Here is a 23,438-nt window from a genome sequence, read left to right as displayed (position 1 = left end):
ACCCATTTGAACAGCTATTATACAAACAACGAACATTGATGTTTAAATAATGTCAAAATACCGTTCACAATGGAGCCAGACGTTTATAATTGCCTTCTATATATCTTTCATTAATAATAATAATAATAATAATAATAATAAATTAAAAAAAAAATCTTTGTTTTGTCGTACGATCATAAAACATTCATGCAACACATTAAAAAAAACATGACACAAATATAATAACGAAGCGGCATCCGTCAACAAAAAAAATTACACCGGTACAAAGTAAAGAACAAGCCCATACAACTATTATAAGCCCAGAAGTCCAGAACGTATATTTCAACTCCATCCCCACTACGAAACAGTAAGAAATGTAACAAACTAAACCATTTAAAAGTATTATTATTATTATTATTATTATTATTATTATTATGTAATCGACTAATCGGTAGTCGGTAATGTTTAGATGATAGCAGTATAGCACTATTCTAGATCCAACAAGAAGCCCATACAATCCCAGTAAAAGCCTTAAAAGTTCAAGCTTGTAATGAATACACCAAAGGAATATGAAATTAAGATCTCAATCAAGAACGAACACAATCGAATTGTTTATTGATTAACAGAGATTACAAGAAATGAAAGTAAAATTGAAAAATGAATGAATGAGAATGAAACCCTAACTATTGTATATCCCCAAATCAGTTACAAAACAAAACGTTCTGCAGAAATGACACAATTACCCCCTAGAAGTTTAGTCACTTCACACTTATTACACATAACTTTGTCAACTATTAGAATTGACAAGTTTGACCCCTGTACATTAATACCAACAGAAATAACCATGAGAATTGATCACAACTATTAACAAAGCTCTAAAACACTGTAAGCCTACTTATCCCAATCCAAAGAGCCCAAGGCCATACAATCCCACTAAAAGCCCAAAATCAAAGTTTTAAACTCCACGCATATAAACCCAAGCCCACAACAACAACAAAAAACGGACTAAAAAAAGGACCAAAACGAACCGACCAAATTTTCGTTTTTATCGGGATCACCGTATGTCGTTAGCGGCACCCAATTTTGAGGTTTTTGGGGATTCGTAAACATATGTATTTATAATAATTTGTAGCAAGTAATGTTTCTTCTTCAAGTTTAAACAAGCAAATAATCAAACAGAAAGCAAGTAACTAACAATAAAAAAATTAACAAACAAAATTTGCATAATCTAAATCTAAAAACAATAAGCATCTTTGATCTTGCCAATAATATTTTCTTCTTATGAGAAAGAATATCGACTTTATCTGTCTTTTGTTATTCTTTTTGGGCCTCCTTTGCAATGGCGACCTTTGCAGATTTCAAATCTGTCTTCTCAACTCTGGATTATTCGTTTCATTTAATTTTTCTAGCTTCAACGTTCGACTTAGTTGCTCCATTACAACCGGCCGGATAGTGCATGTCTTCCCGCATGCTCTTACGGATTTTGTCTATCCCGTAATTGATAAATGTGAGTGAAGACGAAATAGTAATTGACTTCTCATTGTAGTCCTTCACGTCCTATTGGGTAACATGGCCGGCAGCCACCACCGCCACGTTGGTCCTGTCTACAGCTGAGTTGGCCGATTTAATTGTTGACTCCATCATTCGCCACAAGCCCTTGTCAGAGGGTAGACGAATTTCACTTTAACTTAATCATTTATTCAAAATTAAGGTGTCTCAAATCTTTATAATGCTATATTTTATAATGTTTATTATACGTAATTTAACAGAGTTATCAACCAGTGAATTGGCTCAGGTCTTGATAACGGCGGCATTTTATGGATTAGAATGATTCAATTGAAGTCTTTTTTGTATGTCTTCTTGTCATGCATGGTCGTTTTTTTATTCACGCATGAACCACCACCTTCTTCCGGAGACACTAGCGTGCTGAAAACATGAAACTTTCGTGTTGGGTTCTTTCATTTTAACAATATTCTCTTTAGCGGGTCGTTTTAGGGGTACTCGTCTTCCCAATAAAGATGGCTCTCTTACAATCCATTTTATGAATAGCTTCACATGATGTCGGAAGATAATAAGATATGTTGATCCAAAAAGATCTTTAGTCATCGATATTTTTTAGGTTCTTTTATCGGGGTCTTAATATGTCGCAACCTTCTTACCATGTTCATCGCTATTTGGATACTCTATTACTCGTGGAGCGTATGTGAAAATTCCTGACACTAAATAAAAAAAAATCATTAGTTCAAAACAATAAATTCAGTTTTTATCGATCCTCTATAAAACATAATAAATAAAAGTTTAGTTTTATTTATAGCCATTTTGTTTCTTTATTTACTTTGGCTCTAGATGTGGGAGGGGTGTTAATGGGTTCAAATATCGTTATACTCAGTTCGAATCAGTTTATTTGGATTTTGATTTTTTCTTGCCAATATATAAAGTTTCGAACTAGGGATGAGCATTTTATATCAAATACAGGTACCATACCAAGCGGGTATCGACTGAACACAATCGGTACCAGTACTCGTTTTTCATGTTTTCGGTATCAATACCATATCGTTTTTATAGTTTTAATGGTAGTAGTGCCAATAGTACCGAACCAACACAGTAGGTATGGTGTACTTTATATTGTTTCACTCATTTCTGTATTTGTATTTCTCAGTGAGATGGGTTCGGTGCCTATGTCGTACCAATTTCATCCCTAATCCGAGCTCGTAAGTTTCTACCTAAACAAAATTTTAGATGTGTTGTTTGAGTGATGATAGCCAACGAGTTGCAACCGGCTCTTATAGATAAAACACAAATCACAAAACATTTAATAATTTTCTGCTTACATGTTAGACTTTTAAGTATAATTGGACGAGCTAGTCGACTAACGCAAGTCATAATATACATCAAACAAGTCAAAATGTGTAGGGGGTGTGCTTGTTTGAGTTTCTTATGATCTTAGAGGTGAACAACCCCAAGCAAGGGGGTTCCAAGAGGTTTGCCAAAGCCAATTTCCAATTTTAATGTTCATATACACAACATATCTATCATTTAGCCATTTTCTCAGTTTTAAAAATCCTCACACAAATTTGTACAAAGTTATTGTCAAAGTTAATGAGTTTTATCCTATTGAAATTTCAGAAGAATCACCAAAATAATCGACCTAGAAGTGTATTTACGAAAGTTCATATCAAGGACTAAAAATCTAAAAAGGAACCCAAAAAAGTGAAAATGTATGTTGGATGTTTGGTTTTAGAGTTGGATAAGGCTTGGTGTCTAGCTGGGTTGGATAAGGCTTGGGCTTTCCTATGGGAGGTCTCAAGTTCGAATCCCACTCCGGGCGACCTTGAGATACCCGTCACCAATGAAGTTCTACAAGACAGCGAAGCCGTAGTGGCGCGGGTTCGATCCTGAGGGTCGGCCCAGATCTGTCGCGGACTGAATGGAGGTGTTTTACCGGCGTCATACCTCTTGCGGGGTGGGGTGATGGGTATCCAAATGGGTACCGGGGTAAGGGTTCCCTCCTCCAACCCTTTTTTCACAAATAATGACTGAGACGAATAATGTTTATTTGAACAGGCACTAGGGACGAAAATTCTTTTAGCTTGACACAAAATTCATCCTTTCGTTTTTTAGGAAGGTTTAATATCGGTATGGCACTCAACATTACCGAGATTCAGACTATTCATACCTTAGTGACAAGTTTAAATTTAGGAAAGTGTAAATGACCATTTAATTCGACACCAATCTTAGTTTACTCAAAAAAATTTATTTAATAATATGTTTATTAGATGCTAGAATTCCATCATCAATAAGTTCGAAACAAATAATTTCATAGTATATTATAATAATAATAACACCAATAATTATTGTTATTTTTATATAAGTATAAAGAGATGTGTGTTAAAAGTTAAACAAGTTGTATGTTTACTAGATGCGGGGTATAAAAACAAATCCTTAAGATAGATAATGACAGTTCATGGTCTCTTTCCCAATTTAGTTACAATGAAAAAAGGTAACAAGAACATGTTGACTCTCCAATCACATTCAATCTCTCTTCCATTCATTTATGTATTTCTATTTCTTGTTGTTTTCATCTGGTGAATTGTTGTGCTTATTTCAATCTTTATTCTATGGTAGTTATTATTTTACTTTATAAAAAGTATATTGATTCTATTAATATTCATTTCCCTATGGTTACGGATTGTGCCTTTAACTTCGTTGTCACTGTGTTCTTCATCTTTTGTCGCACTTGATAGAAGGTGAGTCAGTCCAAAGTTCATTTTACAGTTTACTTGATTGATAGATGATACGAGAGTACATACTCTTGATTTCGATACAGAAAAGTCTCCTCGTGCAACATTGGTCTAGTTCAACATTTGCATGATAGAAAGTTTGGCATCTTTTAACTAAAGTTATTCTATAGACGATATTTGGTAAATAAAAGCTACCGTTATGTGTAGTCTTCATTTTTTTCTAATAAAACTGTTATAACGAAGCACTATTTCGCCGTTTTGAGCACCTTTTTGAGGTAAGTACTACATCAATCAACTCGTATCATTTTTTCCGATCAAAGCCCTAAAAAAACCTGTGTGAAATCTGATATATATCTCCGAGCAAATCTCTTATTCATTAAATTTCAAAATGACGTTGGATCGATAAAAGCTTTACCTCTTTCTCCATTCACATGCATGTGTTGTTCATACCCCCAGTCTACCACTCGCGCACCACATCCTCGACCCAACACCACCATCACCGCCACATCACTCAACACTGACTTATCACTTACTGACTCAGAGTCTCATAACCATTAAGGTCTCTTATCGGCTCAACACTTATTGGTGCAAAGGCTGCCAACTAGCCTGTATAGCAACAATGAATTTGTGGATTGCAAATGTGTCTTTTATAACTTTTCAAATGTCTTTATATACATACATACGTGTGTGTGTGTATATATATATATATTATGTGTGTGTATATATATATATATATATTATGTTGTTATTTTAAGAACTGCAAATTTCCAAAAACAGTTAAACAACATGGATGAAACATTTTTAGTATGAATCAAATGAATATAACATAACTTGTTCTCCAGATCTTCATTTGTCACGTTAGAGAATGTTGATAGCAACTTTGTTTTCTATAGAAACATGTATGTACCTTCACAACTCTTGTATCACATACAAAAATCTCTATTATTGCTTCATCAATGTGACAAGAACCATAGTTTATCGTGGTATGCGAGCACTTAGTTACTCATACAATTAACATGTACAAGTTGAAAATAATCGGTAACACAATATCATCAAAAACAATGAATCTTTATCCATTATGTAATTCAATTCAAATACAAATTGCACTACCTTCTCAAACATAAAAGACATCATAAATAACAAAAAAATAAAAATACAGACTTTATTTTGCTATAATGTCTTAAAATCTTGAAGGAGGCAAAGACCATATACTAAATACAATAATAATATCACACCACGTCAAGAATATGCCTATATTATCAGGCAGAGACTGATTGAGTTGAAACCGCGAAATAATCAGTTTTAAAAATAATAGTGTTATTAGTATGTTGATAATGGTGGTGTTTAGTGTTTGTGTTTATTACTTGGTGTGTGGTTTTGATGTCTAGAAGAGATCAACTTTTTTCTTGGTTATATCTTGCTTCCATTTTGGTAACTTGTAAAAGTCTTCTCTTGTCATCCCAAGATAAGACTCAAATTCTTCAGTTGAAAGATAAACCTATAACATAAAAAAAATAATGGATTAAAATGTCTATTTTGATGATCTTTTGACCCGAACCCATTTTAACCCGCATATTATTCAACTAACCTCTCTCCTCTTAAGATCGATTCCGTTAACAGGATCCTCTGACTTGACCCTAACTTGTTCATAGCTGAAAGTGGACTGACTCGATAAGATACCGTTTTCGTCCTCCTCAATAGCCACTTTCGGTTCTTCTTCTTCTTCTTCTTCTTCTTCTTCTTCTTCTTCTTCTTCTTCTTCTTCTTCTTCTTCTTCAGGAATGGGCTCAGATGGTTCCACGGTTCCACGGGTTCTTCTGGGGGTTCTTCGGGCTTCTCTGCATGTTTAACAAATTTGGCCCGTTAGTCTGTGTATGAAACGGGCCAAGTCAAAATAACTATTTAATGTAGTGTTTGTGGGCCCGTTTTAAATACCTGGTGATTCGGGGGCGGGTTCTTCGATTTTCTCATTGGTAAGAACCCCGGATAATGCAGCGACTGCAGCCCATCTCTGTGAACCAGCACTTGAACCTTTAGCAAGTCCTTTGCCGCCGCCACCACCACCGCCACCAGATGAGTTGAAAGTTGAGTTCAAAGCCGCCAAGGCGGAAGCTCGTTGAGTGTTACCGCCACCTTGATTCCCAGAGCTCTGTGTTAACAACAAATGTCAAACGGTCAAATGGGCTGAGCGGGTCAGATAACGGATCAAAACAGGCCCAAATGGGCAACTTTGAAAACGGGTAACCTAGCTGTCAACCCAGTTTTACTCGGTTTAACTAATCGGGCCCAAAAAGCTAAAAGCCTTAAAAGGCCAAAAACCCAAAAAGCCCAAAAAGTCCAAAAAAAAGCCCAAAAATCCTAAAAGGACAAAAAGCCCAAAATCCTAAAAGCCCAAAGCCCAATAATCCCAAAACCCCAAAAAGCCCAAAGCCCCAAAATTTAGGCAATAATTTACCTCATGGCCTGCTCCAAACAGTATAGTAATCTTCTTTTGAAATGAGTTCCCATGAATCTATAGTTGCATCACAAAAGAAAAATTAATAAAAATGAAAACAAATTACTATCCAAATAATTATAAAAACGGGTTGATAAATAATAATAATAATAATAATGATAATAATAATAATATGTAACAAGTACACATACCATTGTTTTCAAAGGTTCCCATGAGAAATATGTTGTGAAGAAGTTAGGTTCATTTCCTTCCGGAACTCTGTATAATGGCACACGCGGGTACAACCCGTCCAAAGCTTCAGCCCATAAAAAAAGTAAATTTTCATTACAAAAATGCCACATGTAACAATTTTGACCCATTTAGTTATGAACACGTTAAACTTAAAAATTAGGCCCAAAGGATAGAGGTCAAAAGTTTCATAGTGCATTTTTATGCATAAAACCTTCTAAATCATTTTAGCCAGAAAAAAGTTACTGCTAAATTATTATTGAATAATCTTACATGACATGACAAATTGGATTTGTGAAAATAACACTCATTTCGACATGTTACCCAACCTGCTTATTGTGATCGCTAAACGAATACCTGGCCGTAATCAAGAGCGTTTTTCTTCTCCTTCGTGTCAACGGCTTGACCAACCCAAACAAAAACCTCAGCATGTGTATCCAATATTAATATATCCTCTGGCAACAAGTCATCTTGATCAAAGTTGTAAACTTCTTCCACCTTTAACAAAAAGTTTTTTAAAAATAAATTATTGACCCAATTACAAATTTTGTCCTTTAAAAAAAGCCAAATTACGGTTCGTGTCCTTTCCTTGCAGGCGGTGTCCTTTAAACTTTTTTTTTCTACACGTTATGTCCTTTACGCTAACTGGGTTAGAAAAACTCAGTTAAATGCCCTCACGTGAGGCGCATGTGAGGGTATTTTTGTCTTTTCGTCTTTCTGACTCCATACTCTTTCCACTGTTCCTCTTTCTCTCTCTAATCTAAACCACCGGAAACCACTGCCTTTTTTGCAGGTGGTCACCTTCTCCGGTCACCATCAAACCACTGTAGCCAAAAGCTCCAGCATAACGACCGCCACCGTAGCCACCGGAAGCTCCCCAAGAACCGAGATTCACTCTCTTTCTTACTCGATTGCATCTTTATGTCTTCGATTTGATTCAAAGACTATGAGCGAGCTCCGATTGGGGTTCCGATTTGGCTGGAATAAGATGAACAGAGTCCGATTTGGGCGGAATAGGATGAATGGACTTCGATTATGGTCCCGATTTGGCCGAAAACGATGAACAGACTTTGATTATGGTCCCGATTTGGCGGAAGACGATGAACGAGTTTCGATTAGGGTTTCGATTAGGGTTTTGATTCGACGTCACCTGCAACTCCTCTCCTCCACTCCGATTACCTCCGCTGACGTCACCACGAGCACGGCCGGTGGACACGGCAGCTACGGCCTTCGTAACCTTTGAAGAATAAGATGACAGCTAGCGGTGGTCATGTTATTATTGTTGATGAATTGGAGTTGGAAGAAGAAGAAGGGTAGGCAAAAAGACAAAAATGCCCTCACATGCGTCTCACGTGAGGGCATTTAACTGAGTTTTTCTAACCCAGTTAGCGTAAAGGACATAACGTGTAGAAAAAAAAAGTTTAAAGGACACCGCCTGCAAGGAAACTTAGAAAAGGACACGAACCGGTTTTTGGCTTTTTTTAAAGGACAAAATTTGTAATTGTGTCTAAATTATTTACACATTTGTCACATAAATAATTAATAAAACCAACCATCTAGCAATTTGCCCACCTCAAATTTTCCTGAAAATCCACAAACCAAAAACAAGTTAGAACCATTAATATGTCAAATCCAAAACCACAATGTAAAAGTAAAAATTACTTTTCTAACCTTTGGCAAGTGAAAATGAAAACAAATGAGGATCTCTAATAGTTTCCAATGATACTTTGTTGGTGCTGACATTTTCTTTCCCTCCGAGCCCGAGCCAAAACGTTGCGCTTTCGGTTCCTTCTTTCTGATACTTTGCGGTTACCCCGGGCTAAATATAAAACAATATATATAAAATATTAACCATAAAGTCAAAAACTAAATAAGAGTATGAAATGCATACTTTTAAAAAATCAGCAATTTTGACTGCCCATTGCTGTTGTTCATAAGTACTTTGTGTTCCTTGCCAAATGTATAGGTGGTTACCGGCATGTACCACGAAGCATTCGTGTGAGTTCAAAGATGCTGGTACCTAAAATACATACATGATTACAGTTAGTTAGAAAGTTAGTTAAAAGAGGGGTAATTAAGTAATTTTATACTTACGGGGTCTAGGTGAATAGCTTTGTTATTATGCACTGCGGTTCCTGATATTCGAATGATTGAAGCAGCATCCGGACTGTAAGTTTCGTCGGCTGTTCCTTTGTCTGCAATGTGGCTTTTGTAACTTGAGCTTAATCCACCCTGAGTACAAAAAAAATAAATATTATCATTTTAACAGAATTTAATAATGTGATTCTCATCATCATCATCATCATCATCATCATCATCATCATCATCATCGTACTCAGTATATCCCACCAATAGCCAAGCTATGGTAGGGTCTGAGGAGGGTAAGATGTAGACAGCCTTACCCCTACCCCATAGGGATAGAGAGGCTGCTTCCGATGAGACCCCCGGCTCGATAGTAGTTTTGCATCAAGCCTTGGACATAAGGCACATAGCACTCAATCATCGGGACACCGGCTGATTGGTGCATGTACCATTGTCTTTCGGCTATCAACGCCACCACATGATGCCTGATTAACCTTCTGCCACTTTTAACGTTATTTTCACGAGATTAGTAAAATAACGTTAAAATTAGTGCAATTTTGTGATTCTGAATTATATAAATGCTACAACAAGTACCTTCAAAAGAACCATAGGTTGAAAAATAGCTACAAACTGTGGCGGTTCTTTCTCTTGATAAACACGGCCCTAAAGAAAGGATCGACAGTTACAAAATCTAAATCAAGTTGTAATGAACCAAAAGATTTTAAACAAAATAAACAAACATCAACGAACTGTTGGAATACCGTATGCCCGAGACACATAATTAGGTTAATGTGGCTAGTTGTGTTTGATCCAAGTCGGGTCATACCCAATAACGAGTTAGACACACACCAATTATGTATTTGTTGAGATATGATCTATAAAACAAATACAGAACACGACACATTCAGAAATCGGGTTTCTGAATAATTACTTGAAAGTGTTAAATAAATTAATTGGTTAATTTATTTATTCAAATAATTATTATTGGAATGATTATTTAAACATGTGTTCTTTTATAAAATGGTTTATAAAAGAAGGGGTGTTTATATATTTTATAAGGTATAAAATATATATATCATTTAAAACATGAGTCACATACACTCCATACACTTGGTCAAAGTTGGTAAAGAGTTGATGTAGGTTGAGTAAGACTTACTTAACCAAGACCTAACCAAGGATTTGATTGAGATATGATCTCATTTTTAAATAGCATCAACATACTTTCAAGTAAGAAGAAATATACAACACCTTTTCTCTCTTGCTTTTTGGTTCGGCCGAAGACAAGAAAAGAAGAGGTTCGGGTCTCGTTTTTCTCGTGTTCAAGCTCCCTAACAAAGTTCGGTGTGTGTTGGAGGCTCGGGGTATCTTCCGTTTGAGGATTTTCCTTTGAAAGTCTAGCATCAACATCATCATCTTCTTCAACATCAAGCACACTCTTAAAAGGTTAAGAATGTAAGTGTTTATAGCTTTGATAGTTTAGTTTTCCCGTATCATTTGATCCTTGCTTCGGGTTTCTAATAAATAGATTATTGGTAATCTTTTAACATGAATAAATTAGGTTGTTCATGTACACATTTCCTATAAACTTGTAATATATACATATATAAACACATGGATACATATGTTTAGTTTGTTTATATCACGCTTCCGCCTTTATTGTGACTAGTTAAATGGTTAACTAAGTTTATAAATTCCATAGAAACCCAACAAATGGCATCAAGAGCCGGGATACGGGAAACTAAGCTTCGGGTTTTCGGTTTTATATTTTTCCCCTTGAAAGATTTTATACAAAAATTAACATGCATGATTTTTTGTATTTAATCTTGTTATAATTTTTGGCTTTGTTCAAAAAAATATATATATATATATATAAAACCGAGTAAATGGGCCGAAGCCCAATTCGGGTGAAATTGGGCCGAAGCCCACTTGTTTTGGTTAATGGGCTAACCGGAAAAAAAAAGGGGGGAGAAAGTGAAATGGGCCGAAGCCCATTTTGGTTGAATGGGCCGAAGCCCATGAGACCTTTCATTGGGCCGAAGCCCATGTGTTTTGGACATGTGGGCCGAAGCTCATAATCAAGTTATTGGGTCAAGCCCAAAATGGGTTGGGCTAGGCTCGATAAAGTCAAGGGGTTTTGGAACGGGTTCCTAAGACATAACGGGTTATGTTTGTTAAAACTAGACCGAGCCGTAGACCAAATGGATGTTTGTTGTGATTGTGATTAATTATTCAAAGTTTCGGTTTGTAATAATTAATTAGGGGCAATTTTGTAATTATTTATTCATATGGGTATGTAATAAATAGATTATTTGCAATATCTTTATTTTATAGAAAAATGTATTAGGACATTTGTTTTGTAAAATTAAAGAAGGTTGCAAAATTGGAAGCTAAGGTCCAAATTACAAGCCCATTGGATCACAAAAGGGGTTGAAGAAGATGCTCGACGTTTTTGGATGCGGGATCGAGTGGGAGCTACAACGTCCATGTGTCATGTGTCCCTTAGGATCGGACCTAAGACACACACTTGTTTCGGCTAACAAGTGTGGTCTAACATAGTGGCTCGTGTCTAGTATAATTGTGTATGCTTGTTAATTGATTGTTTGATTATGTGGTTGTTAGATATTAGGATATCAACTTCGTCACATAGAATTAATTAATAAAGCATAAAACGGGTTCTAACAATTATCGGTAATCACGTGACACGTAGTTTAATAAAATGGATTTATTAACTAGCCGTCTCACGCCCATAATAAAATGGTTTTATTATAAATTAGAATTTTGAAAATGGTTTCAAAATAATCATGTTACTAAATGCATGTTAGAACATGATTTAAAGTTTTACAACTAGAATTATTAAAACTAAAAAACCCATTTAAAATTAAGGATAACAAGTTAAACACCATCCTTTTGTATAACGCTTAACATATTAGTAAGCTCTTAGTGGGAAAAAGGTCACCTAACCGCGTAGAGTAAATTAATATGTTGAGGTAATATTGGCATATAAATGGGAAAAAGGTCACCTAACCGTTTGTATGTTGATATTACAAGTTGATACAAGTAGGACGACTTAAATTAGAACCATGTGAAGAGGGTCACCCAAGCATAGGGTCTAATAGGTGTTGATGGGATAAACATGCCGACACGAAATATGATTTCGAACCGGTCCCATAAACTCTAGAAGTTGCAAAAGGGTTTGCAATTGTTATGAATAACTACCTTGATAAACCGACAATGGGAAAAAGGTCACCTAACCGGAGTCGGGTTTATCGTTGGATTCTAGATTTTAATTATTAATTATATTTGGTATATATAAAAGGGTATTAATAATTAAAAAGGTAAAACACTAAAATGAACTTAATTAAAATTCTGCAGATGGCCGCACACATCGACGACAACATAATCCCTAACGTCCAAAATGTATCTCTCCGATCTATTCTCGCTAAAGACCGTCTTAACCACAATAACTTTTCGGATTGGTTCCGAAATTTAAGGATTGTTCTAAAACAAGAAAAATTATATCATGTTTTGGAAACACCTATCCCCAACGAACCGGAAGAGGGAAGTGAGGTCGAATATATGAATTGGGTCCAACACACGGAAGATTCCATTCAAGTGTCATGCCTCATGTTGGCGACTATGGTTCCCGAAATCCAAAAGGATTTCGAAAACCATAATGCGTACGACATGATTACTCAACTTAAGGAAATGTTCCTTAAGCAATCAAGAGTTGAAAGGTTCGAAACGGTTCGAGCCTTGCATGCATGTAGAATGGATGATAATCAACCAGTTTCAACTTATGTACTTAAGATGAAAAGTTACATTGATCGCCTCGCCAAGCTCAATTGTCCCATCTTAAAAGAGTTAGCAACGGATTTGATCCTTAACTCCCTGTCGAAAAGGTTCGACACTTTCGTGTTAAATTATAACATGAATGGGTGGGACAAAAACATTGGAGAACTTCACTCAATGCTTAAAACAGCCGAGGCGAGCATGGGTAAAAGGGTTTTACCCGTGTTTGCGATCAATGAAGGTAAATCCAAGAATCGATCTCAACCCAATTCTAAGGCTAAGGTAGCAAAAAGAAAGGGTCCTCCTGTGCATCTTAAGGGTAAGGGCAAATCACCGGTTATGGCAAAGAAACAAAAGGTTGTGGAACCGAGGGGTCATAAGGATGATCCTTGTTTTGGTTGTGGGGAGACCGGACATTGGAAACGCAATTGCCCGGTCTACCTAAAGGAGCTAAGAGACAAGAGGAATGCGGGGCATGCCTCGGGTAATGTCTTTATGATTAATATTGAGCTAAATCTTATTTCTTCTAACACATGGGTATTGGATACCGGATGTGGAACTCATATTTGCAATTGGTTGCAGGGGTTCAAAAGGAATGAAGACTTAAAGAAGGGCGAAGTGAGTCTTTTCATGGGCAACGGTGCAAGGGTGCACGTGGTCGCTAGAGGAGACTTCACTTTATCGCTTCCAAGTGGTTTGGAAGTTGTTTTGAGAAATGTTTTGTATGCTCCTAGTTTGACTAGGAACATTATTTCCGTGCACCTTCTTAGACAATGTAACTTTGACTTTAAATTTGTAAAATCAGAAATGCATGTATCATCTAATGGTATCTTTTATTTTAAAGCTGTACCAAACAACGGTATTTATGAATTGGTTCATGACAATACCTCAAATAGCTCATTATATCAAACTTCCACTAAAAGACTCAAAAAGGATTTGAGTGATTCCTACATTTGGCATTGTCGTCTTGGACACATAAACAAGAATCGTGTAAATACTCTCCAAAAGAATGGTCTTTTGAAAACAAATGAGTTAGGTTCGTTTGATGAGTGTGAATCTTGTATTCAAGGCAAGATGACCAAAGAACCTTTTAAAGGTACAAATGAGAGGGCTAAGGACTTGTTAGGTATCATACATACAGATGTATGCGGACCTCTCAAGCCCACTAGTAGGAATAGTGAAAGGTACTTCATTACCTTTACCGACGATTTTAGTCGATATGGGTATGTGTATCTAATGAAACACAAATATGAAGCCTTTGAAATGTTCAAGGAATTTCAAAATGAAGTACAAAATCAGCTCGACCGAACAATCAAGGTACTCCTCTCCGATAGAGGAGGCGAATACCTAAGTGATGCTTTTCAATGTCATCTTAGAGATTGTGGAATTATTTCACAGTTCACTCCTCCTGGAACTCCTCAACATAACGGAGTATCCGAGAGGAGGAATAGAACACTGTTGGACATGGTTCGATCAATGATGGCACGAAGCTCACTACCGCCATCATTTTGGGGATATGCGCTACTTACAGCGGCTCGTATTTTGAATATGGCCCCGACCAAAAAGGTGGATCGAATACCCTATGAAGTGTGGCATGGAAAGGTTCCATCCTTTTCATATTTAAGGGTATGGGGATGCATAGTTTATGTTAAACGTGACACCCCAAATAAGCTTGAGGCTCGATCCATCAGGTGTATCTTCATAGGATACCCAAAGGATGATATAGGATATATATTCTATGATCCTAGTGAACAAAAAGTGTTTATTTCACGCAAAGGATACTTCTTAGAAACTAGGTTCCTTATGGAAGGACCTAGTGAAAAGAGAGTGGAACTTGAAGAGGTTCAAGAATCACTGGATGATACACAGTTGGTCGATACTAGTTTTCAACACGAGGATGTTGAAGGTGATCAAATGGTTGATCATACACACGTTGCTCGCAGATCTAGTAGGATTAGTCGACCTCCCAAGAAATATGGATTTCTCGTGGATGATTGCTACTTGGTCGATTCGGATGAACCGATCTCCTACAAAGATGCTATGTCACAACCTGATTGTGACAAGTGGCTTGAAGCCATGAGCGCCGAGATGCAATCCATGCACGATAACCAAGTTTGGGAATTGGTTAATCGTCCACTTAACTCCAAAATGGTTGGATGTAAGTGGGTCTTCAAGAAGAAGACCGATATGCATGGAAATTTAGATACTTACAAAGCACGACTTGTAGCAAAAGGTTTCACACAAACTCAAGGGATTGATTATGATGAAACCTTCTCGCCGGTCGCGATGCTTAAGTCGATCAGGATATTATTTGCCATTGCAGCTCATTTTGATTATGAGATATGGCAAATGGATGTCAAGACCGCTTTTCTTAATGGATATCTTGAGGAAGATGTCCATATGGTTCAGCCTGAAGGTTTTGTCGATCCATCTAATCCTGATAAAGTATGTAAGTTAAGGAAATCAATCTACGGGTTGAAACAAGCATCACGGATGTGGAATCATCGTTTTAATGAAGAAATCAAAGCGTTTGGTTTCGTCCAAAACGGTGATGAGGCGTGTGTATATAAATGGGCTAGTGGGAGTATAATCATGTTCCTTATTTTGTATGTCGATGATATACTTTTATTTGGAAATGATATACCAAGTATGGAAAACGTTAAAGCGTGGTTAAGTAGTCGTTTCTCAATTAAGGATCTTGGAGAAGCGACATATATCTTGGGAATAAAGGTCTATAGGGATAGACAAAGGAAATTGATCGGACTCAATCAAAGTGCATACATTGATAAAATCCTGAAAAAGTTCAGGATGGAAAACTCTAAGAAAGGTTTGGTACCTATTCCTAGAGGAACCGTGTTAAGCTCATCCCAAAGTCCTAGCTCTAAGGAAGAGCAGGATAGGATGAAGCATGTTCCTTATGCTTCGGCAATAGAATCTATTATGTATGCAATGATGTGCACTAGACCGGACGTCTCGTATGCTTTAAGCATAACGAGTAGATACCAGCACAACCCAGGTGACAGTCATTGGATGGCTGTCAAGAATATATTAAAATACCTTAGAAGGACTAAGGATATGTTTTTAATATACGGGTCTGGTGAGGAGGAACTCGTCGTAAAGGGTTACGTGGATGCGAGTTTCCAAACTGACCGAGATGATTCTCGGTCACAGTCGGGATATGTCTTCATTTTGAATGGAGGCGCTGTCTCTTGGAAGAGTTCGAAGCAGGATGTTGTCGCGTTATCCACTACAGAATCTGAGTACATCGCCGCTTCAATGGCAGCCCAAGAAGCTGCATGGATGAAAAAGTTCATCATGGATCTAGAGATTATCTCTACCATTCAGGAGCCCCTAGAGATATTCTGTGACAATGAGGGTGCTATTGCACAGATCAAGGAGCCTCGTGCTCATCAGAAAACGAGGCACATTGAGCGCAGATTCAACTACATAAGGGATGAAGTTGAAAAGAGAAAGATATGTATTCATAAAGTTCATACCGATCAAAATATTGCGGACCCACTCACGAAGCTCCTCGATAGGCCAAAGCATGAAGGTCATGTTTGTGCATTAGGACTTCGGTATTCTAGTGAGTGGATTTAATCTGTGTTTAGTGTTTGTATAAGAACGAATGTAATGGGTATCTCATGAAAATTAATTATGTTTTAATTATTCAATGAGTTATGTTCTATATTTGCATGTTTAATCCATGAATGACTTATGTTGTTCTAAACGTCCGTAGTCGATCATACTTGTGGGAACAAGTATGAAGGTTCTTATGAACCCGGATTGGTTGATATTCATGTGATGAATATAGGGCATAGGTTTGCCACCAAAGTTCATAGATATTTGTGGGATACAAATATTGGACTGACCCGCTCTCAAGAATCACTGCATGGAGTTAGTGTAACTGATCATAAGTAATCCTTGAGTAAAGGCGAGTATCATTGTGTCCTTTGACCTGAGATGCATATTGGATCTGGTTTTTCATCAAGTCTGATAACTTGACTCTCTTCTTTGTTATTTCGGTAACACGATAACGTGTAAGAAAGAGCTCAGATATCATACGAGATGTCAACAAGGGTGTATGCAGTCAAGATGGGATTTGTTCCTCTTATGTGTTGAGAGTTTAGATGTCTAAGGCCTGTTAAGTTAAATCATTGAGAGAATGATCACTCTGTGTCTCTTCGATTTGACAGGACATCTAGTAACAAAGGGATGTAGTGATAAGACTTACCTATATCATATCAAGTATGGACTTGAAGGGGATGATGTTATTGAATGGCACTTAGTCAAACACACTAGGGGTGGTGACCTGTTGTTAGGCGGTATTCACCATTAGCATTAACTTCTTATGAGTCACGTGCAAGTGGGAGATTGTTGGAATACCGTATGCCCGAGACACATAATTAGGTTAATGTGGCTAGTTGTGTTTGATCCAAGTCGGGTCATACCCAATAACGAGTTAGACACACACCAATTATGTATTTGTTGAGATATGATCTATAAAACAAATACAGAACACGACACATTCAGAAATCGGGTTTCTGAATAATTACTTGAAAGTGTTAAATAAATTAATTGGTTAATTTATTTATTCAAATAATTATTATTGGAATGATTATTTAAACATGTGTTCTTTTATAAAATGGTTTATAAAAGAAGGGGTGTTTATATATTTTATAAGGTATAAAATATATATATCATTTAAAACATGAGTCACATACACTCCATACACTTGGTCAAAGTTGGTAAAGAGTTGATGTAGGTTGAGTAAGACTTACTTGACCAAGACCTAACCAAGGATTTGATTGAGATATGATCTCATTTTTAAATAGCATCAACATACTTTCAAGTAAGAAGAAATATACAACACCTTTTCTCTCTTGCTTTTTGGTTCGGCCGAAGACAAGAAAAGAAGAGGTTCGGGTCTCGTTTTTCTCGTGTTCAAGCTCCCTAACAAAGTTCGGTGTGTGTTGGAGGCTCGGGGTATCTTCCGTTTGAGGATTTTCCTTTGAAAGTCTAGCATCAACATCATCATCTTCTTCAACATCAAGCACACTCTTAAAAGGTTAAGAATGTAAGTGTTTATAGCTTTGATAGTTTAGTTTTCCCGTATCATTTGATCCTTGCTTCGGGTTTCTAATAAATAGATTATTGGTAATCTTTTAACATGAATAAATTAGGTTGTTCATGTACACATTTCCTATAAACTTGTAATATATACATATATAAACACATGGATACATATGTTTAGTTTGTTTATATCACGCTTCCGCCTTTATTATGACTAGTTAAATGGTTAACTAAGTTTATAAATTCCATAGAAACCCAACACGAACTTCCCGCTAGAACAATTCACTGAATGTTCGGTTCGTTTACAGACGTAATGATACCTGAACGGGCCTCCCCTTGAGTGAGTTGAACATTGAAGTAGTCAACTTAGCGGCTGTATTTTGGTCCTCCTGTTTTAAAACAGATGGATTAAAATGTAAACATTCAATATTATTAGTTGACATAATATTAAAACAAATATTATTACTATTATTATACCTCAGTACTATCTTTTCCAATCCAATAACAAAGATAAAAATCTTCTTTTTTTCTCTAGAATGGAAACTGTAAAGAAAAATGTAACAATCTCCACTGTAGAATTTACCAATGTCTTCGTGGGCTACCGGGTTTTTAGCACCGCCATCAATAGACCACACCTACATGCCCAAAATACTTAAAACATGTAAATAATGATAATACAAGAAACCAATGAATATAGAATCAAACCTCAAGTTTTCCATTAGGTTTGAGCAAAGGCGGCACGACTTCCTCGATTACAGGTGCGTTTTTTTCTTCCCCTTTTGGCTCGCCACCTTGTTGCTTCAACAAAGCTAAAATACAAAAAATACAAAAATACAAAAAAAAAAAGTTTACATATATTTGTAAAAGAATGAATAATGCATTACAAGATCTTGCAGTCTTGCACTAATAATATTACATGCGCCATATTGTTACAATAATGAGATAGTACATTGATGAAAACAGTTCCAGAAGTTGTATGCATCAAATATAGAATTTGGACAACTTTCAACAGCGTTAACCAGACGGCCCGTTTGACCCGTTGGAGGTCAAACACAACCCAAATCGACCCATTTATACGTGAATGATTCGAAAATGTAACTTTTAACATTACCTGAAACTTTCCCTCTATTTTCAGCCACTTTTCCTCTATTTTCAGCAGAAGGTGTGATTGATGACGGCCAAGAGTCAAAGTTTGACTTGAATGCATGTGTTTCGTAACCTTGAATTAGTCGTGTTATAAGGGTGGCTTTGGGCCGGTTATTGCTAGTGACAAACTCCTATAAATGTTTAATAATGAACATCAGTAACTGATATAATAAATGTAAGAGAAAATATTATTTATGTATTTATTTTACCTCTGCAGCGTGCGAGGCGGATTTTCTATCGTCCACCTGAGTTGCTCGGCCAACCCAAACGAACACCTCGGCACCACAATCCATTAAGTAACATTTGTCAGTTTCAAATGAAGATTTTGAATAATCCTCGATTTGATCCCCTACTTTCCCTCCGGTAATGCTGCAAATATAGATCAAATATTGTAATGATAAAAAAATTTAAAGAGCAAATGAAAGTTTCCTACAAATTTCCGTGGTGAAATGACAAAAATACCCTCACGTGTTGTGCACATGATGTCACTAAGCTTGTATGCAAGTATAGATAAAACGTTGTTAAGATAAAAAGAAGTCATAGAGCAAAAGTAAGTTTCCCTACAAGTTTTCTTGGTGAAATGACGAAAATACCCTTCACGTGTTTTGTACATGATGTCACTGAACTTATATACTCAATCGTAGGATTGTAAACAACCCAGCTGGTCGTGAGCTACTAGATATTGGCTTACTTAAACCGAGCTCAAGCTTTAGAAATAGAGCTCGAAACGAGCCGAGCCCGAGTCTAAATAAGCTCGGGCTTAGCTCAGCTCATTTACACCCCTACTCAGTTGAAACATTTTCAGACTAAAAAGTTCAAACCAAAACTTTAGACTAATACCTATAAAGTTTGCCAGTTGTCCTTTCGGGAACGATATAATCATCGCTCATAACCTTTTTGCCAATAGGTGCAAACCCGCCAAAAATAACCCAAAATTCACCCGAATCACCCTCGGCTTGTAGTTTTCCATCATCTAAAAAGTTAAAAAAACAAATAGAAAAATTAGTAAAAAAAGATATAAAAACTATGCATATATCATTATTAATATCAAAAACCTACCAACAATGGCAACATTGCATGTCCCCTCATGATATTTATCCTTCAAAAACTGAATAACCACTAATGCCTTCGCGCGTTCTTGAATATTCGAGTTCGCTCCATTAAATTGAAATATCTTATCTTTCGTGTCCAACACAAACACGTCATCATGATTCAACACAGATCGAGAAAACGGGACCTTAAAAAAACAAAAATAAAAATCAAATACTTTATACAAACATAAACATACATAAATGAATATATGTTGAAAACATATGTTACCTGTTTCAAATGAACAACACGTTCTCCTTTGCACGTATACAATCTTATTTCAAACTCTTCCGGGTCGGGTGTTTTAAATCCCGATTTAACACCACCTTCGAGTGGCGCAATGTATGGTTTAAAATACGATATAAACTTATCAGATTCAAAGTTTTGAGGTTCTCTATGCTGCACTCCACGACCACCAAGAATCGCATCGAGTTCCACTGCTTTTATTGCTGCGGTTCCAGCTTCATCCTGATTTATATCATGAACTAATAAACATTTACAAGATACATAAGTAGACATAATGTATGTATATATATTGTATATATGTTATACCGGAGTAGTATCTTTTCCTAACCAGAAGTGTATGTCATACGCGAATACACCTGCACCACCTCTGCCAGCAGAAGTCTGCAAACATCAACCGTTTTAAACAATAATATCATTTAATCATATTTCATAAAGATATAATATTATTTAAACATTATAAAACACCTGCAAGACAACATATGAGTCTCCAGAGTAGAATGTGCCATAGCTAGATTTCGGCAAAGGTACGGGTTGAAAGTTTTCAATTCTCCAAATTTCAAGCCCTCTATAAAGTGTTAAGAACAAACCCAAAAATATACGAAAATGATATATATGCATATATACACATATTTAATTTTGTTTATCAATGGTTCATATGTTTTAAAACTTTTACTTCTTACATACAAATGTCTATGTTACGTACATAAAGAACCGTTAAACTAATTTGTTAATATGTTCTTTTTTAAAATGTTTACCTACGCATGTTCTTAAAAATATTAGAAGGGAAGAATAACCATTGTGTACTGCAACCATTTTCTTGTACTTTAGAATATATGTATATGTGCGTGTATATGAGACATGTAAAGGATACTGAAGGGGTATGCACCCGCCTTAACATCGAGCGGGGCGGGTCAACCCACAAGATATTGACAAGAGGCTTGAAATCAGGATGTCATGAAGACACAAAGCCAAAACCTATGCGCAAGCGCATGAAACATCTGCGCGTGGCGCATATCACATATGCACACAACACAAACATTTAGTGTGAAAATAAAGAGAAGACTTTGCGCATCCCCGGGATAGGCGCATAAAGGCCGCGCATAAGCGACACACAACAAATGAGACAATAGTCTAATCCAAATCAGGATAAGGACAACCATGATTGTACTCATCAGACAACCTTCCAGAAGGCATCTTTTAAGGAATAAAGAATGTGCTGATGTTGACAGCTGCCAATAAAGGGTGGACAACTCAGCAAAGCCCATGTGCCACCACGTGATGGCACATGGGTCAGGTGAAATACCTTGGTTAGAGAATAATCAATGAAAAAGCACCAGGTGTCCTAAGTACACGTGGCGCGAAGCAATAGGAGGAGGCCAAAAAGGCCCTAATTGGGTCTGAGCCCAATCATTGGAAACCCTAATACTATAAATACCACACCACCTCCACAGTTGGAGGCAGGCAAGAAAATATATTCTAAGTCCTTTACTCATTTTCAGATTCTGATTATCCTCTCCTACAATATCTGATTCTCACACCGAAGAGTTACCCCAAAGAGGACCCCTCTGTCCCTTTCTGAGGGGTAAGCTCACGGTGCTGTTCGTTTTGTAGGTGGAAGAACTCGTATCTCGGAAAACCATCGGTGATATAGCACACTCGTACCCGAGGAACGTTGATCGTATACAAGTAAGTCGATACACGCTTCTTCATTGGCGCCATTCACCTGTTACAACGGCAACAAAACCACTATTTCATCAATTTTCTCTCTGAAAATCTTCACCATGGTTTCCGGTGTTCGAAACAACGATCAAGTTCTGGAGGATAATGAGCTTGAGGATGATAATGAGGGACATCAGGTTCTGAGGGCGCCGCGTGACACTGCGCGCACCACCAGTAACCATCCCTTCAACACAACACCTCATAGTCAAACTGAAACTCCCCCAGACGATCTCACGTTCCAAAATCTGACTGGTACAAAACAAAAAGGACCAATGGGCCCGGAAGTTGAAACCAATGACCCTAAAGAATGGCTCATAAACGAACAACGGCGTTTAATGGACAAATACAATGAGTTGGTAAAACACAAAAAGTTAGCCGATTTAACACAAAGGCTCACATTTGATAAACAAACCATTCAGGGAACAACAAAAAAGACGCGCGCGCTGGAAGACGGTCATTCTGTTCATACCGAACAAGCTGATATTAGTGATGAGGAAGAGGTGCACAGCATGAAGAAGACGCGAGATACTCATGCAGGAAGTTCACAGCTTCGCGCACATGCACATAGCACCTGGAGCCAAAGCTGATATGGATTTATACACACCATACAACCCACAAGCGAAAGGGCAAGTGGACGTAACCATACCATATAGGCCAGCCATCTTGGTAAAAACATTCAAAATTCGCTGAGCGCATTGCGAAGGCTCCCATTCAACACAAAACCAAGATGCCAAGTGGTTTAGGCAAGTACGATGGTACAACAGATCCAGATGATTTCTTACAAGGTTTTTATAACACTGGAAACTTAGAAAGCTGGACGATGCCAACATGGTGTCACATGTTTGCTCGCTGCCTCACGGGTGCAGCGCGTGTCTGGTTCGAAAGCTTGCCGACAGGACAAATCGATGGGTTCGAAGAGCTATTGGAAAAGTTCCAGGCTCACTTTGTACAGCAGCGTAGACACACGCGCGACCCCGATGACATCATGCACTGCGTACGCATGAATGATGAAACCATTGAAGACTACATAACTCGTTTCAATCAGGAATCTCTTGCAATTGGAGGCATCACTGAACAACTCTTGCGCGTGGCCTTTATACAAGGTGCGCGCAAGTGATCAACTCCGCAGAGCTCTCGTGAGCAGAGAAGGCATGCCAACCACTTGGGCTAAGCTTATGGAAGCATCGCGAATCTTCGCGCGAAATGAAAAACAAATTGCCCAAGACAGAGCAAGAGATAAAGGGCATCAAACAGAAGCACCACGCAACAATGAAAGGAAGGGCAAACAAAACTCCATATGGTCCAGGTTGCAACAAACCATTTATTCTCTTGCAGAAAAGCAAGCTATGTGATCAGAGAGATACACGAAGGAATCTGTGGAATACATGCTG

General features: G+C 37.2%; 1 pseudogene; it reads right to left on the bottom strand.

Annotated features, from left to right (window-relative positions):
• Positions 1–5,604: 5,604 nt before the first annotated feature.
• On the bottom strand, positions 5,605–21,015 carry LOC143542795 (villin-2-like; annotated as a pseudogene).
• Between the last annotated feature and the right edge of the window lie 2,423 nt (positions 21,016–23,438).

The sequence above is a fragment of the Bidens hawaiensis genome, unplaced genomic scaffold (genome assembly GCF_021521415.1).
Source record: "Bidens hawaiensis isolate Kalapana, Puna unplaced genomic scaffold, B.hawaiensis_p1.1 tig00012997_1, whole genome shotgun sequence".
Lineage (NCBI taxonomy): Eukaryota > Viridiplantae > Streptophyta > Magnoliopsida > Asterales > Asteraceae > Bidens > Bidens hawaiensis.
This window is presented reverse-complemented; position numbering and strand designations above follow the sequence as displayed.